This window comes from Mus musculus, chromosome 1, assembly GCF_000001635.26.
Source record: "Mus musculus strain C57BL/6J chromosome 1, GRCm38.p6 C57BL/6J".
NCBI classification, from domain to species: Eukaryota; Metazoa; Chordata; class Mammalia; order Rodentia; family Muridae; genus Mus; species Mus musculus.
This window is the reverse complement of record NC_000067.6, coordinates 63,097,015-63,111,926: the sequence shown is the minus strand read 5'-3', so window position 1 is coordinate 63,111,926 and position 14,912 is coordinate 63,097,015. Positions and strand designations below refer to the sequence as shown.

Sequence of the window (14,912 nt, the reverse complement as noted above, 5' to 3'; positions counted from 1 at the left end):
TGAGTCCCCTTTCCCAGCCTATTTTAAAAGTTGAAAGAAATCTTGCTATTTTGTAATATGTTTAATGCTTATCATCAGCTTCTTATTCTTAGAGTTTCAAAAATTGTATATGTAGCCGGGCGGTGGTGGCGCACGCCTTTAATCCTAGCACTTGGGAGGCAGAGGCAGGCGGATTTCTGAGTTCGAGGCCAGCCTGGTCTACAGAGTTCAAAAAGTATATGTAAAAGAACTGAAAGTTTTATGATCTCCCCCCCCCCCCCATCCTGTCCCAAATCTTTTAATTCTGTGCTGTCACTTGTGGGCTATTTTATTCCTGAAGAAATGGTAAATTTGATATTTTAAAATTTAATTTCAAATTACTAAGAGACTTTATGAGAACATACTGAATTAGTTTTAAATTGAAAGAGAGTGTCTACTTCGCTATGAGTTGTTTTGTTTAAAAAGTAGATGTTTAGCCTGCCAGTGGTGGCACACATCTTTAATCCCAGCATTTAGGAGGCAGAAGCAGGCGGATCTTAGAGTTCAAGGCTAGCCTAGTTTACACATCGAGAGAGTTACAGGGCAGCTAGGACTACACAGAAAAATCCTGTCTCAAGAACAACAACAAAAAAGAAAGAAAGAAAAGAAAAAAGAAGAAAAAGTAGATGTTTAACTTATAAGTCTGAAATAATCAACTTTTCTCTGAAAGATTTTATAAAGAAATTTGTGAATCCTGTCACCACTGTTCTTTTTCCAGAAAATTATATTGCTGCTATTTTTAAATTTTTATTTGTGTGTGTGTGTGTGTGTGTGTGTGATTTTTGCTTGCTGGTGCTGGTGCCTCTGTGCACCACGTGGGTGTTATACCTGAGAAGGCCAGAAGAGGGCGTTAGATTCCCCAGAACTGGAGTTCAAGATGGTTTGAGCAGCCACTATGGTGCTGTGATTGGTCTGGGTCCTGAGCAACAAATGCTGTCGATTGCTGAGTCCTCTGTCTGGCTCCTATTGCTGCTAATTTGAAAGGATTGAAAATTTTAGTTTAGATGGACTTAAACAATCTGAAGTCTTAACACTTAACCACATTAGTCCATGCAAACACTTGAAATTCATCCTTCCCTAAGATCCTGTGGGCTCAGCTCTGAGTATGGAGGCCTGCGCCTGGGTCTTAGATACCGGAAGCCCAAGCATCTGCATCTGAAGACAGCTGCTTCCCACACCTGGTAGCCTGGGAAGCAGGAGGTGAGCTTGGGGGGTTGGGGGGGAGGCTGCAGGGGATGGAATTTAGGGTGAATACAGCTCTGTTGTCAGAGCACAGCCCAGCCGCCTCCCACTGCATCAGCTGTGGCTGTGTCCCAGAGGCCTCTGTGTAAATGCTGACTTTAGACAATGCTCGAGGCCACTTTAAGATTTGGGAGAAATTTAAGTTAAAATGTTAGGCATCCTGTTTTTCCTTCCTTGATTCAAGGTGACAGATGCTTGGTTCTAATTGTTTTGCACAATGTGATTGATCTGTTGTCTGTCTAGTTAGTTAGTTATGAGAAAGGGTATATTTTGGAGACAGGGTCTCACAGCCTGGAGCTCCTTGGGTTAAGCTAGCCTTTGATTCACAGTGCTCTTCCCACTTGTGCCTTCCGAGTGCTGGCCTTATGCATGGGATTTTTACTCTTAAAACTAATTCTTAGTCAGAGATGGTAGTGGATGCCTGTAATCAAAGGCTAGAGAAGTTGAGACCAGAGGATCTCAAATTCAAGGCCAGCCTGGCTATATAATAAACAAACAGTATGATCCTGCTTACTCCTCCCCCTCCCCCAATCCCTCTAGGGAAAACCTGCCTCTCTTTTGGTGAACTCTCGTGGTTGTGCATGGTTGGACAGGGCTCTGGGCTAGGCACTGATCCCTTTTCCTCTTAATCTTTGGTTTCTTCATCAGGAAAGGAAAATAAAATTCTTCGATGTAGGATTACTGCTTTTCTAGCCCACCTACATTCTGTAGTAACACTATCTAAGGAACACCTTGTTTCTTTGTTTTCTTACTAAAATACACACATACAACATAAGCATAAGCTTAGCAAGTGAAGCAAGGTAGGAGTCGTGTGCATGCTTTCAGATGGTTAAAGCCTGGGCTTTAGAATCGCAGTGTCTTTAATCTTAGTGATGTGACACCTTGTAATTAGTCCTTTACAAATGTTACTGTATTTTATTAATGTGTCTGTGTATGCCACAGCATGTATGTGAGGGTCAGAGGACAACTGGTGGGAGTCACATTTTCTGATTCTGCCAGATGGGTCCCAGGAATTGAACTCAGTTTGTCAGGATTGACAGAAAGCACCTTTATCCACTGAACCATCTTGGCAGCCCCTAAAACTAACCTTACTGTTCAAAATAAAAATAAATCTTAAAAGATTTCTTTTGTGTGGTGGCACATGCCTTTAGTCCCAGCACTCAGGAAGCAGAGGCAGGAGGAGCTTGGTGGATGTGAAGCCATCCTGGTCTACTGCAAAGTGAGTTCTAGAGCTTAATACGGAGGCCTTATCTAAAATAATAATACTAATATCTATCATTTATAGATTATCATTATTATTTTATTATATTATTATTATTAGAGGCAGGCTGGAGAGATGGCTCAGCAGTTAAGAACTTTTGTTGCTCTTCTAGGAAACTAAAGTTTGGTGGCCAGCACCCACAGCGGTGCTGCCTGAAACTTTAGCTCCAGATGTTCTGAAACCCTCTTTGGACTGGAGCACCAGCACTCACACCTTCATACACCAGCATATGGATACAGTCTTGTCCACACAATAGCAATGAAGAAGTAAAGCGCTAGAGACATGGGTGACAGTGTCAGCCGCTCTCCTAGGAGACCCAAGTTCGGTTCCCAGTTCCTGCCTTCCCAGCTCCTGACTGTAGCTCTAGATCCTCATTGCACAGACCCAAACAGACCCACACATACTCTCATGATTTGAAATAAAAAGCTACTGGTTTTATTAATCTTAGCTTCGAGTTAGGACTGGTAGCTCATCTGCAGTCTCAGAACTTGGGAGGCTCTGGCAGGAGTATTGAGAGTCAATGTCAGCCTGAGCTGTGTGAGTTCAGGCCGGCCTGGGCCAGGGTGAGACTTGTCTCAAAGAAACCAAAAGTCTGTTCGTCTTACCTGTCCTGTAGCATGGCTGTGGAAATGAGGCTCTGCACTTTCAGAATGGCGAGTTTGCTTTGCTCCTTTAATTTTGTGTTTCTTTTTTTGGTAGCACCAAATTTTGAACCCAGGGCCTTGTGAGTGCTTTGAATTTGACATCCTCTGCACGTGTGCCCCTTAAGAACAGAGTTAACTTTTGTGGCGTTGAAGACCTGGGTAGCTTGTGGCCATGGTAGGCTGACTCTGGAGTGGCCTGAGAGGGTGACAGGAGTCATTGATAGTCATTCCTCTAGCAGACCAGCTGCCTTTGCCACTTCCTAGCCTGACAATAAACAAAACAAAACAAAACAAAACAAAACCCCATTTTTACTTAGTTTGATTTAAAAAGAGTCTCTAGCATAAATATGACTTTGAACCTCTGAACCTGCAGAGTAGAGATTTCAGGCCTGTAATGTTACTTACTTATGGGTCATGGGCATTGCTTATTGAGCCCAAGGCTTCTAGCTGTAGCTCTAGGTAGTTCCCCTCCCCTTTCCTTCCCCTATCTCCACCCTAGTTTGGTGGAGAAGAAAATTGAGTATATTTACAACCTAGAATGATAAGGAATGGGTTATTAACCTAGAGGATTTTTCTACCTTGGCTGGAGAGGCCTTCCTACCAGGGTTTTTGCACTGGTCTCTCTGCCCTAAGCAAATGGGAGGAGTTAGGTATTTCAGGAGGTGGGACCTGCAACTCTGAAGAAGAAGTGCCGAGGGACAATAAATAGAGTGTTCTGTGTTGCAAATTGTGATTCTGTGTGGCCTTGGAGCAAGGGAATGTGGAATAGTGCTGAGTGCAGACTCTCTGCTGGTAAGGAATATGGGTTTCTGTTGATCTTGAAAGCCTTTGGCCAGATACATTTACTTAAAATAGCGCAGATCAGAGTTGTAGGTGCATAGAGTAGGTAGAGTAAGGGAGGGCAAGGCTGGATGGCCAGTGAGGCGAGCCCAGGAGACAGCAGACAGGCTTGGAACTGAGGTGGCTGAGAGCCAGAGAGCAGGGCTGGGGTGGCAGAGACTGTTTAGAGGGTCGGCTGGCCTCAGTGTGGCTGGGTGGAAGGACAGCTGAAACGAGAGGAAGCGGTAGTGAGTGAAGTAGTGAGTCTCAGGCAATGAAGGTGGATTTGTGTGTGTGACTTCTATACATTGATTTGGAATCTGGAGTCAGATACAAACGAAAAGTGAGAATAACTCCATGAAACACCTTGTGTGACTTATACTTTTGTGTGTATAACTTAATGATTTTATAGATTAAATATCATAAAATAACTTGGTCTTGGATGTTTATTTAGAAATTTCAACTAGCTGCTGACCTGAAAATAATTAAATTTTGTAAGAAATTTTACATTCTGAAAATTCTGAAGGTATTGGAGATAGGGCTAGATTTCAATTTTTTTTTTTAAATTGGCTAGGCCTTTAATCTAAGCTTTTTTTTTTTTTTTTTTTTTTTTTTGGGTTTTTTTGGTTTTTTCGAGACAGGGTTTCTCTGTATAGCCCTGGCTGTCCTGGAGCTCACTTTGTAGACCAGGCTGGCCTCGAACTCAGAAATCCGCCTGCCTCTGCCTCCCGAGTGCTGGGATTAAAGGCGTGCGCCACCACGCCCGGCTTTAGATTTCAATTTTTAATTTCTTTCTTTGTGTGTGTGTTGAGAGAGGGTTCATGTAGCTGAGTGTTCTTGAACTTGTAGCCAGCTTCCCACAGAGCTTCTGGTTTTTTTTCTTTTTGTTTGTTTGTTTGTTTGTTTGTTTCTTTCTTTTTTTTTTTTTTGAGACAGTATCTTACACTAGTTCTAGCTGGCTTGAGTGAATTCACAAGAATCCTCCTGCCTCAACCTCCCTAGTGTTGAGAGTATAGGAATGATGAGCCACCACACCTGTGAGGTCTGCTTTTTTTTTTTTTTTTTTTAATTCAGTAACTTGCTGAAACTTGTTTGAGTTGGAGCCTTTAGAAGAGCAGCGTTTGCTGAAGTCTGCCCATGGTCCACTTGTGCCCCACTGTAGGCCTTTCATCACCCTAGAAAGTGAAATGAAAAGAAGCTTGGCCAGCTTTGTGCTGGGTGTGGAGGCCAGAGACGGGAGGCCAGGACAGAGAAAGTGTCCAGGCTGTCAGATGCTCCGGAGAACCACCAGGAGAAAGGACAGTGAACGGATTCAGGAACTGAGGAAGGAGCCTTTGGCTTCAGATTCTTAGAACAAGAGAATCTGAGTTTAGTCACAACTTACTGTTTCTCCTTAGTGGTCCTGCAGTGTAGGATTTCTGCACCAGTTGTGGCTCGGGCAGGGATTCAGGAAGCATTTGTTGTAAAGAATTATTAACTGGAGCTGATGACTGTTCTAATGTGTCCACGTGTGCATGCATGGGGATTACTGGAGAATCTAACCTGCGTGCTAGCGAAGAAGCCCAAGCATTGGCACCAAACATTGTTCCAATGGTTTTTTGGGTTTTTTGTTTTGTTTTTTCTTTTTGAGACAGGGTCTCACTATGGGGACCTGGCTGTCCTGGAACTCCCCATGTAGACCAGGCTGTCCTGGAACTCACCATGTAGACCAGGCTGGCCTCCCATTCACCTGTTTCTGCTTCTCAAACGCCTGGGGTAAAAGGTGTGCGCCGCCCGCCAAGCCTGGCTTCTGCTAGTGTTTTCTCTCAGAAGAAAATCAACACCCAGGTGCTCTTTACAAAGCTACAAACATCTTTTAGATGCAGATTTTAAACGTGGAGCACAGGAGAAACTTGTCAGTGCATTCTGTAACTCCAGCCCCAAGGAGGTCGGAGAGCGGGAAGTGGGGAGAATTACACTGTACCATTAGGAAACCGCTAGCAGCAGGGAGAGGGCAGTTTAGCCCTGTAGGTTGGAGATGAAAATGATAGTACTAATAAACTACTACTTACTACTTCTAATAGTAGCTAATGGTAAGTGATTACTGTGTGCTGGGTACCATGCTAAACACGTGTTCTTGAACTACCTAATTTAATTCTGCTAAGCAACTCAATGAGGTACATGCAGTTATCTTCTCTTTACAGATGAGAAAATTGACCAGATTTGAGCCCCATCCCTGATTCCTCCCAGAGGCAATGAGTAATCTCTCCGCTGCATAAACTACCCTTAACCCTTTCAAATAAATCAGGTAAGGACATTTAATTAATTTAAATTCATATTGTGAATTTATTTGTACACCAGTCTTGAGGAGTCGTAGGCACATAACATTTATTTTTAATTATTTTGGCATGCGCTTGATCATGACTTCATATTTTTGGGAGATGGGCAGGTTTCTCTTTTAGTCTTAGCTGTTGACATATTTTCATCTTCAGTCAAATTTTATTACATTAATGTATGGGTGTTTTGGTTTAAGAATTAGTATAGTCTATTTAGCCGCTTTATTTTTTTTTCTTGATCAAATTACACTCAAATTCACTTTAAAAAGACCAAGTAAAAGAAAACCTTATAGTTTAAAGTCTATAAGTAGGAGACTGTAATTTTAGAGGTGGCCACTCTTGGATAATATTGTTGCCATTTGCATAGAGTTTGTTAGAAACCAAACATCATGTACTGGCTAGTTTTGTGTCAACTTGACACAGGCTGGAGTTATCACAGAGAAAGGAGCTTCAGTTGAGGAAATGCCTCCATGAAATACAACTGTAAGGCATTTTCTCAATTAGTGATCAAGGGGGAAGGGCCCCTTCTGGGTGGGACCATCTCTGGGCTGGTAGTCTTAGTTCTATAAGAAAGCAGGCTGAGTAAGCCAGGGGAAGCAAGCCAGGGGAAGCAAGCCAGTAAGGAACATCCCTCCATGGCCTCTGCATCAGCTCCTGCTTCCTGACCTGCTTGAGTTCCAGTCCTGACTTCCTTGGTGATGAACAGCAGTATGGAAGTGTAAGCCGAATAAACCCTTTCCTTTCCTACTGCTTCTTGGTCATGATGTCTGTGCAGGAACAGAAACCCTGACTACGACACATCCCAGGAGTTTATATTCATCCTAAGTTATGAGGATAGCTGTGTATTGTTAGGCCTGTGCTTTAAAGGTGGCAGCATAGAAAACTGCAGTGGCAGTTAGAGACGTGTGGTAGTGCTGTGACCAAAAGCAGGTGTGTTCAGAGAACAGCAGTGATGGGGAGGGGCTCCACACAGAGGGACAGAGTGCTTCCAAGAGACAGTGCTCAGATCTTGTCACAATGTTTTGTAGTGCTTTCCTCCTCCTCGTGGCCAGTGTGTTATTTCACAATTTATTTTAGAACATAGCTTCAAGGGGGACTTTTTTGTTTTGAGACGGTCCTACATATAGCCCTGATTGGCCAGGAACTCAGCGGTGTAGCCTTTGAACTTGGGACCCTCCTGCCTCAGCCTCCTGAGCCTTGGGATCAGAAATGTGTGCTACCATGTCTGCCCCTGCCCACAGCCTTTTTAGGAAGTGGGGTTTTTGTTTGTTTGTTTGCTTGTTTTCGAGACAGGGTTTCTCTGTATAGCCCTGGCTGTCCTGGAACTCACTCTGTAGACCAGGCTGGCCTCGAACTCAGAAATCCACCTGCCTCTACAGGCCCCCCCCCCCCCCCCCCCCCCCCCCGAGTGCTGGGATTAAAGGCGTTCGCCACCACGCCCGGCTAGGAAGTGTTTTTTTGTCTTGTATTAAACAGTAGAGCTTAGTTTTAGCTTTTTGCCATCATGAATTAGAAAATCTAATAGCACTTACCCCCCCCAACTCACCACCCTTCTTGTGATTTTAGAATTGAACTCAGGGCTCTGAATAACTCAATCAAACTGATGTCAAAGAGTTTGAAGTTTTCAGTTTACACAGCTTTCTCTTTCTATTTGACAATGGCTATAAGAAATCATGCAGACTTTGTGAAGTACCAATTTAGTGTTTTTAAGAATTATTTAAGGCTAGGGGTATAGGTCAACATTACTATCTTGACCTAGCATAGATGAGGTCCTGGACTCAAACCTCAGACACAAAGAGGGGTTATTTAATAATTGCAGTACATGTTACCTACTTGGAGTAGACAACATGGAATTAAGAGTTACTGTTTGTGAGCTGAAGAGATGGCTCAGCAGGTAAAGGTATTTGCAGCCAGACCTGAAGACCTGGGAAATGTGACCTCTGGGATCCACATGTTATAATCCTGAACATGGGGGCTGAAGAGATGGCTCAGCAGTTAAGAGCATGGTCTGCTCCCAGAGGTCCTGAGTTCAATTCCCAGCAACCACATGGTGGCTCACATGTAATGGGATCTGATGCCTTCTTCTGGTATTTGTGAAGTCAGCTACAGTGGTACACACAAGCCCCTCCCCCCAAATGTGATGAAAAATAAAAATTAATTCAGTTTCTAGTAAGAGTCTGTAATGGGGGCTGAGAAGATGACCTAGGAAGTACAACCTGACCTGAGTTCAGGTTCCTGGAACCCATGTTAAATGCAGGTGTAGCAAGCATGTCTCTGTAATCCAAGTTCTCCAAGGTGAGATGGGAGGTGAAGACGGGGCTCTCCTGGTAGCTTGCCTGTCAGCTGGCCTGGAGCATGAAGTGCCTTGGAGGGTGACGACAGATGCCAGATCTGTCCTCTGACCTCTACACGTGTCGTGACGCATGTGCTATGACATGAGTGTGTCCTCACACACAAATATGTACAGAAGTAAATAGTTTATAAAAATCTGTGCACCAGTTCAGATCTGATAATGCTCAAGAAACGGTTGACCCTGTGGAGCCTTTTGTTTCCTAGGAAGGAAGCTGGCAGGATGGTTGGTCTGTGAACAGAGCACTCAGAGAGCAGAGATAGACTCGGCTGTCGGCAGGGCGAGGTGACTACTGAGGGTTTGGTTTCTGACGTCTGAGATGTCTTACAGTGTAGTCCTCACTGGCCCAGAAGTCCCAGTGTAGACCAGGTTGGCCTTGAACGCAGAAATCCTTTTGCCTTTGCCTCCTGGGTGCTGACAATGAAAGTATGTGACACCATGTCTGGTGCCTGAATTGTATTTTTAAAAATGGACTAATGGGGCCGAAGAGATGGCTCAGCAGTAGTAGTGTTCTTGCAGAGGAGCAAGTTTGGTTTTCAGTATGATGTTGGGTGGCTCACACCTGCCTATAACTTCAGCTCCACCAGCTCCAATGCCGGTGGTCTCCACAAATGTTTGCACTCACTGACCAGAGAAAAGGGCTACATAGAAGTGAGTGGGGAGGCCTGGTGTATTATTCTGGGCAGATGAAGTGTCTGTTCTGGGTCTTGGTGAGAACACAGGGCTGGCCAGAGCCCACCCCAAGTATCTAGTTCTTTTAAACATATCTTATGTGTGGGTTATGATCCTCGAAAGGAAGAAGGCATGCCTCTTACTGTTACAGCTGCCATAGCTACTGGAGAAGTGGTCTTTTCACGAGGGCTTCGTAAGTTAGTTCTTGTCATCGAGTCTAAAATTCTTTTTCTCCTCCCACCCCCCAATTTGGTTTTTTGAGACAGGGTTTCTCTGTGTGGTCCTGGCTGTCCTGAAACTCACTCTGTAGACTAGACTGGCTTCAAACTCAGAAATTCACCTGCCTCTGCCTCCCAAGTGCTAGGATTAAAGGCATGTGCCACCACTGCCTGGTGGAGAATTTCTTTAATGACATGTTGATTATTTAAAATTAGAAAATATGGTCTCAAGCCTGGCCACATAGCTAAGAGGGAGAAGGCTCTTGCTGCTAAGCCTGATAAACTGAGTTTAATTCCTAGAACCCACATAGAGGGGGGAAGAAGAAAACTGACTTACTAGGAGTCCTCTGACCTCTACATGAAACTTTTTGGTATTCACATGTGTGTGAATTTGTCTACACACACACAGACACAGAGACACATACAGAGACATAGACAGAGACACAGAGATAGATACACATATATAGAGGAGACACACATACACAGAGACACACACAGACAGACACACACAGACACACAGACACACACACACACACACACACACAGAAGGAGAGGCATGATGTCACACACCGAGGTCCCAGCACTTGGAAAGTAGACATAGGAGGATCAAAAGTTCAGGATCATCCTTGGTTACATAGAGACTTCCAGGCCACATTGGGCTGTGATTCTCTCTCTCTCTCTCTCTCTCTCTCTCTCATAAAAAAATTATTTATTTATTTTATGTGTTTGAGTATACAGTAGCTGTCTTCAGACACACCAGAAGAAGGCATCAGGTCTCATTACAGATGGTTGTGAGCCACCATGTGGTTGCTGGGAATTGAACTCAGGATCTCTGGAAGAGCAGTCAGTGCTCTTAACTGCTGAGCAATCTCTCCAGCTCCTGTAATCTTCTCTTTAAAAGTGAAGCAAAACTAAACAAGATAAAATTAGAAAATAGATATTTATTATAAAAGTAATTGTGTTGTAAACAAATTATATGATGAATATTTTATTATTTTGATTGTTATTATGGGATATTAAAATATTTTTAAAGTTTGTTTGTATGTGTGGTCCTAGGATTGATTGATCTTAGGCTTGGCAGCAGCAAGTACTTTTATCTGCTGAGCCAACTCACTGTTTCTTTTTTTTTAAATTAGGTATTTATTTCATTTACATTTCCAATGCTATCCCAAAAGCCCCCCACACACTCCCCCACCCACTTCCCCTCCTTTTTTTTTTTTTAAGATTTCTTTATTATTATATGTAAGTACACTGTAGCTGTCTTCAGACATACCAGAAGAGGGCGTCAGATCTCATTGCGGATGGTAGTGAGCTACTATGTGGTTGCTGGGAATTGAACTCAGTGCCTCTGAAAGAGCAGTCAGTGCTCTTAGCCGCTGAGCCATCTCTCCAGCCCCCACTGTTCCTATTAAAGTGTACTTTACTACACAGAATATTTTTTTAAGTGGGATGTTACTACATAGCCCTGACTGGCCTGGAACTTCCTGTGTATACTAGGATGACCTCAATCTCCTAGAGATTTACCTGCCTCTGTCTCCCAAGTGCCAGGATTAAAAGCATGAGCCACCGTACCCAGCCTTCCACACAGGATTTTTGTTGATGATGTTGTTTGTTTGTTTGTTTGTTTGTTTGAGATAGGGCTCACTATGTAGCCTCAACTGGCCCGGAACCTGTTCTGTACATCAGGCAGTACTCAAACTCATAGAGGTTGTTCACTTCCGGGTTAAGCATGTGCCTATATAGAATTTTCTAAAGTTATTTCTGGCTAACCATGGTAGTACACTTTACTCTATGTTCCCCTCCTCTAAAGCAACCAAAGAAACCAAAAAGAAAATCAGTGAATATTGACCGCACAGCATCAGAGCCAGGCAGTGTGAGTGGTCTCAAGTGTAATGATCCTGAGAGAATGTCAGAGTGGCGCCTCCTTCAGCACAGGAAGGTCCTCTAAGGAGCTGGTACAGCGAGGACAGAGCCCGCAGAGCCGGTGCTTGGAAAACAGCCTGCTCCCTCTGTGTGAGGAGCTCTCAGGCTGGCCGAGGAGGTGGGGCTTAGTCGGAGTCTTTTCATTTTACAAGACATTCAGAATGGAGGAGAAACTGGTAGCAAGGAGCTGACGGTTGATTATTTTTGTCAACTGAAGAAAAATGAAGCTAAGGATTCCTTTCCCTGCCCTGTCATGTGGGTGCTTGTGGGAACTAGCTAGCTAGCCGCAAGGGAAGAGTGTTGCTGATGAACACTTCCAGAACAGCAGAAAGGTGGAAATTGTCATCCAGTAGCTCTCTCTGTGGTAGGAGGTGGAGGTGAGATGTTGCTCTTCTGAGAATGGAGAAAAGGTGGGATAAAAGGCTCAAGAACTAATATGAAGACAGCAGGCATTAAGGATGGGCTGGTGTCAGAGTTCAAAATAAAAATCTTCCCACTGTACAAATGAAAAGTCACTTTTTAGTTATTGTTCTTTCAAGACAGTGTCTCTATGTATGCATGGCTGTCTTGGAACTCAGTTTGTAGACCAGGTTAGTCACAAATTCACGAATATCTGCCTGCCTCTGCCTCCCAAAGTACTGGGACTAAAGCTGTAGATACTATATCTAGTTATGAAGGTCATTTTCAAAGTAGTGGATGACAGGGACAAACTAAGACAACCTAAGAAAGACTAGAGAGCCAAACATGGTGACTCACCTGGTAATCCTAGCACTTGGGAGACTGAGGCAAGAGGATTACATGAGGGTGAAGCCACTACTCTGGCCTATACAGTTTCAGACCCGCCCAGATGGAGGATGATAGATGGATCTGAAGTAGAAACTTAAAGGTTCTCTAGAAGTTAGTTGTGTTGAATGGTGTTTTGCTGGGGCAAACAGGTGAAAGAACATTTTGCTGAAGTGGAAACAGGTAAAAGGCTAAGACAGACTCCTGAAGGAACATTTTGCTGAAGCAGACACAGGTGAAAAGATGCTCTGCTAAAACAAATATGTAAAGGGACATCTGATGAAGGATGCTTTGCTAATGGCTCGAGCATAGTTGAGCTGCATTTGTTGGGACTCCATAGAGAGAAACACTAAAAACCTTTTGGTGGTGTGCTTCAGCTTCTTCCCATTTCCGAGGACTTGGGCTGATTGACAGAGTGATGTCAGCTAAGACAGACACACATGCGACATGAGACATGGTGAGACAAGACCCATAGAGAACACTTGATGTTTGGAGGGAGTATAAATAGACAGTAAGGATGGTGACAGAGGCTGAGCTTGGCTTGCTTACATAACTATACAATGCTTGTTGGTCTCATGTGTTCACTGATCTTCCCTCGGCTGAGAGAGGCACAGCTGAGAACTTCTCTTGACATTCCTCCTGGTGCCTCCTGCTGACTCGTTGTGAGGCTGAGGCCTGTGACTCTGCTAGGTACTGCTACTGCTGCCAATTCATACTTGCTATCCTGATTTTACTTAATTGGACTGCTGGTGAATTCCTGAAGTGTTTGTGAATGGATTGAGCTGCTGCTACTGACCTGTAAACGAAACTGCCTTTTACCAGACAGCACAGATGGGAGTTGCTCGAAAGAAACATATCTAAACAGGTCGACTTTCCCCGTATCCGTTCTTTTCCACTACTTCTAATGGGTGGTGACTAGAAGGGAGGTTAAAGCATTTAAGAATCATCATTAAAAATAAGCTTTAAAAAAATTAAAGTTACAGAGACCCTAGAAATCTAGCAGATTAATAAGTGAAGGTGTCAGCAGAATAAACAAGGTAGAAAAACTTCAAAAAAGAAAAGAAAACAAAACAAAAATGTTTTTTGAAGGTTGGAGAGATGGCTCAGTTCAGAGCACTTGTTGTGCTTGCAGAAGACCTGAGTTCAGTTCCCAGCACCCACATGGTGCTTCAGGTCATATCAACTGTATCTCAGATTTCATCAGATCTGACACCCTCTTCTGACCCCTGTGGGCATGCTCGTGGTACACAAACATAGATGCTGGGGAAACAGTCATATACAGAAAATAAATAAATCTAAAGGAAAAAATGTTTTTTTTTTCTTGTGTCAAGGTCTTGCTCACACGTAGCAGACTGGCTCTGGCTTTTGGCAATCCTGCTTTCCCTGGTGCTGGAAACACAGATCTGCACTACCGCACTTGGCTAAAAAGGTTTTCAAAAGGAAGTGGGGTGTTGTGGCTCAGGCCTGTTGATTTTTCCTTTGTGCTGTGTGCATATAGGTATACACAGCCATGTGTCTACGTTCACGTGAGTGAATGAAGGTGCGTGCTCATGCTCTGGGTGCATATGTGACCACAGGATGACTCTGGTGGAGGTCCTTGCCTTGTGCCTAATCGAGACGGGGTCTCTTTCTTTCTTTGTTTATTCTTTCTTGCTGCCCTTGCTAGGGTAGCTGACTTGAGAGCTTCAAGGAGCCCTCCTGTCCCTGCCTCCCATCTCCTGGTAGGAGTGCCGTGATTATTGCATGTGGATTTTCGTGGGTTCTGGGGATTCAAACTCAGGTCTTCAGATTTGTGTAGTAGGTGCTTTACCCACTGAACCCATCTTGGCCATGTAAATAACTTAAAAAAAAACTTACTTACATGTAAGATACTTTTTAAAAATTAAAAAAAAATTACATTTATGGTGTGTGTGTATGTGCACACATTTACACCAGAGCAGAACTTGCTAGAGCCTGCTTTTCCCCTCTGTGGTGTGCATTCCAGGGATGGAGCTCAGGTACTTAGGCTTGGTAACTAGTGTCTTTTCCCATTGAGCCATCTCCACAGCCCCAAGGATAACTTTTTAAGGAAATGGTAGCCCTTCAGCTAGACTTGAATTAATTTGAGAGATTTGGTGCTGGGTGAATGGCACAGAATTTGAGCATTCAAATCATTAGTGGATTTGCTTTCACATATTCCTGTCTCACGTACCAGACGTTTAGTGCAAGTAGAATTTGTTTGTTTTGAGACAGTATCTCTTGTATGCCAGGCTAGTCTGTAATTGACTCTATAGCTGAGGATGCTCTTGTCTTTCAGATCCTTCCACCTCTGTCTCGTGAATGCTGGAAAGACAGGTGTGCACCAACAGCACATCTGGTTTGTGCAGTTCTGGGGATAGAGCCCAGGGGTTTGCAACAGGCAAGACCTCTACCCCCTCAGCCCATCCCCTAAAATTGATTAGTACCTCCCCTCCCCCCCACCCCCCCCACACACACAAACTTTGCTAGGGATTGACTCCTCAGCCTTCTTCGTGGGCAACCATTCTCCTCCCTTTCTCCTTCCTCCCCCCCCCCCCCTGCCTCGCCTCGCCTCCCCTCCCCTCCCCTTTCTTCTCTTCTCTTCTCTTCTCTTTCTTTTTTTCTTTCTCTGGGAGCCCTCTTGGTCCCTGTTGATGGACCTCTGGAGGG

The 14,912-nt window shown here is 44.0% G+C and overlaps 1 protein-coding gene across 6 annotated transcripts in view; it reads left to right on the top strand.

The window, feature by feature from the left end:
- Positions 1-14,912, top strand: part of Ino80d (INO80 complex subunit D) — a 66,467-nt gene that overhangs the window by 2,341 nt on the left and 49,214 nt on the right. For 5 of the 6 annotated variants that reach the window (NM_001081436.2, NM_001114609.1, XM_030253691.1 and 2 more), the window contains exon 2: positions 6,168-6,271. The gene's annotated coding sequence lies outside the window, so the exon portion shown is untranslated. Of the gene's footprint in view, positions 1-1,100; positions 1,219-6,167; positions 6,272-14,912 lie in introns of all 6 variants that reach the window. The other variant, XM_006495948.3, reaches the window with a different exon arrangement.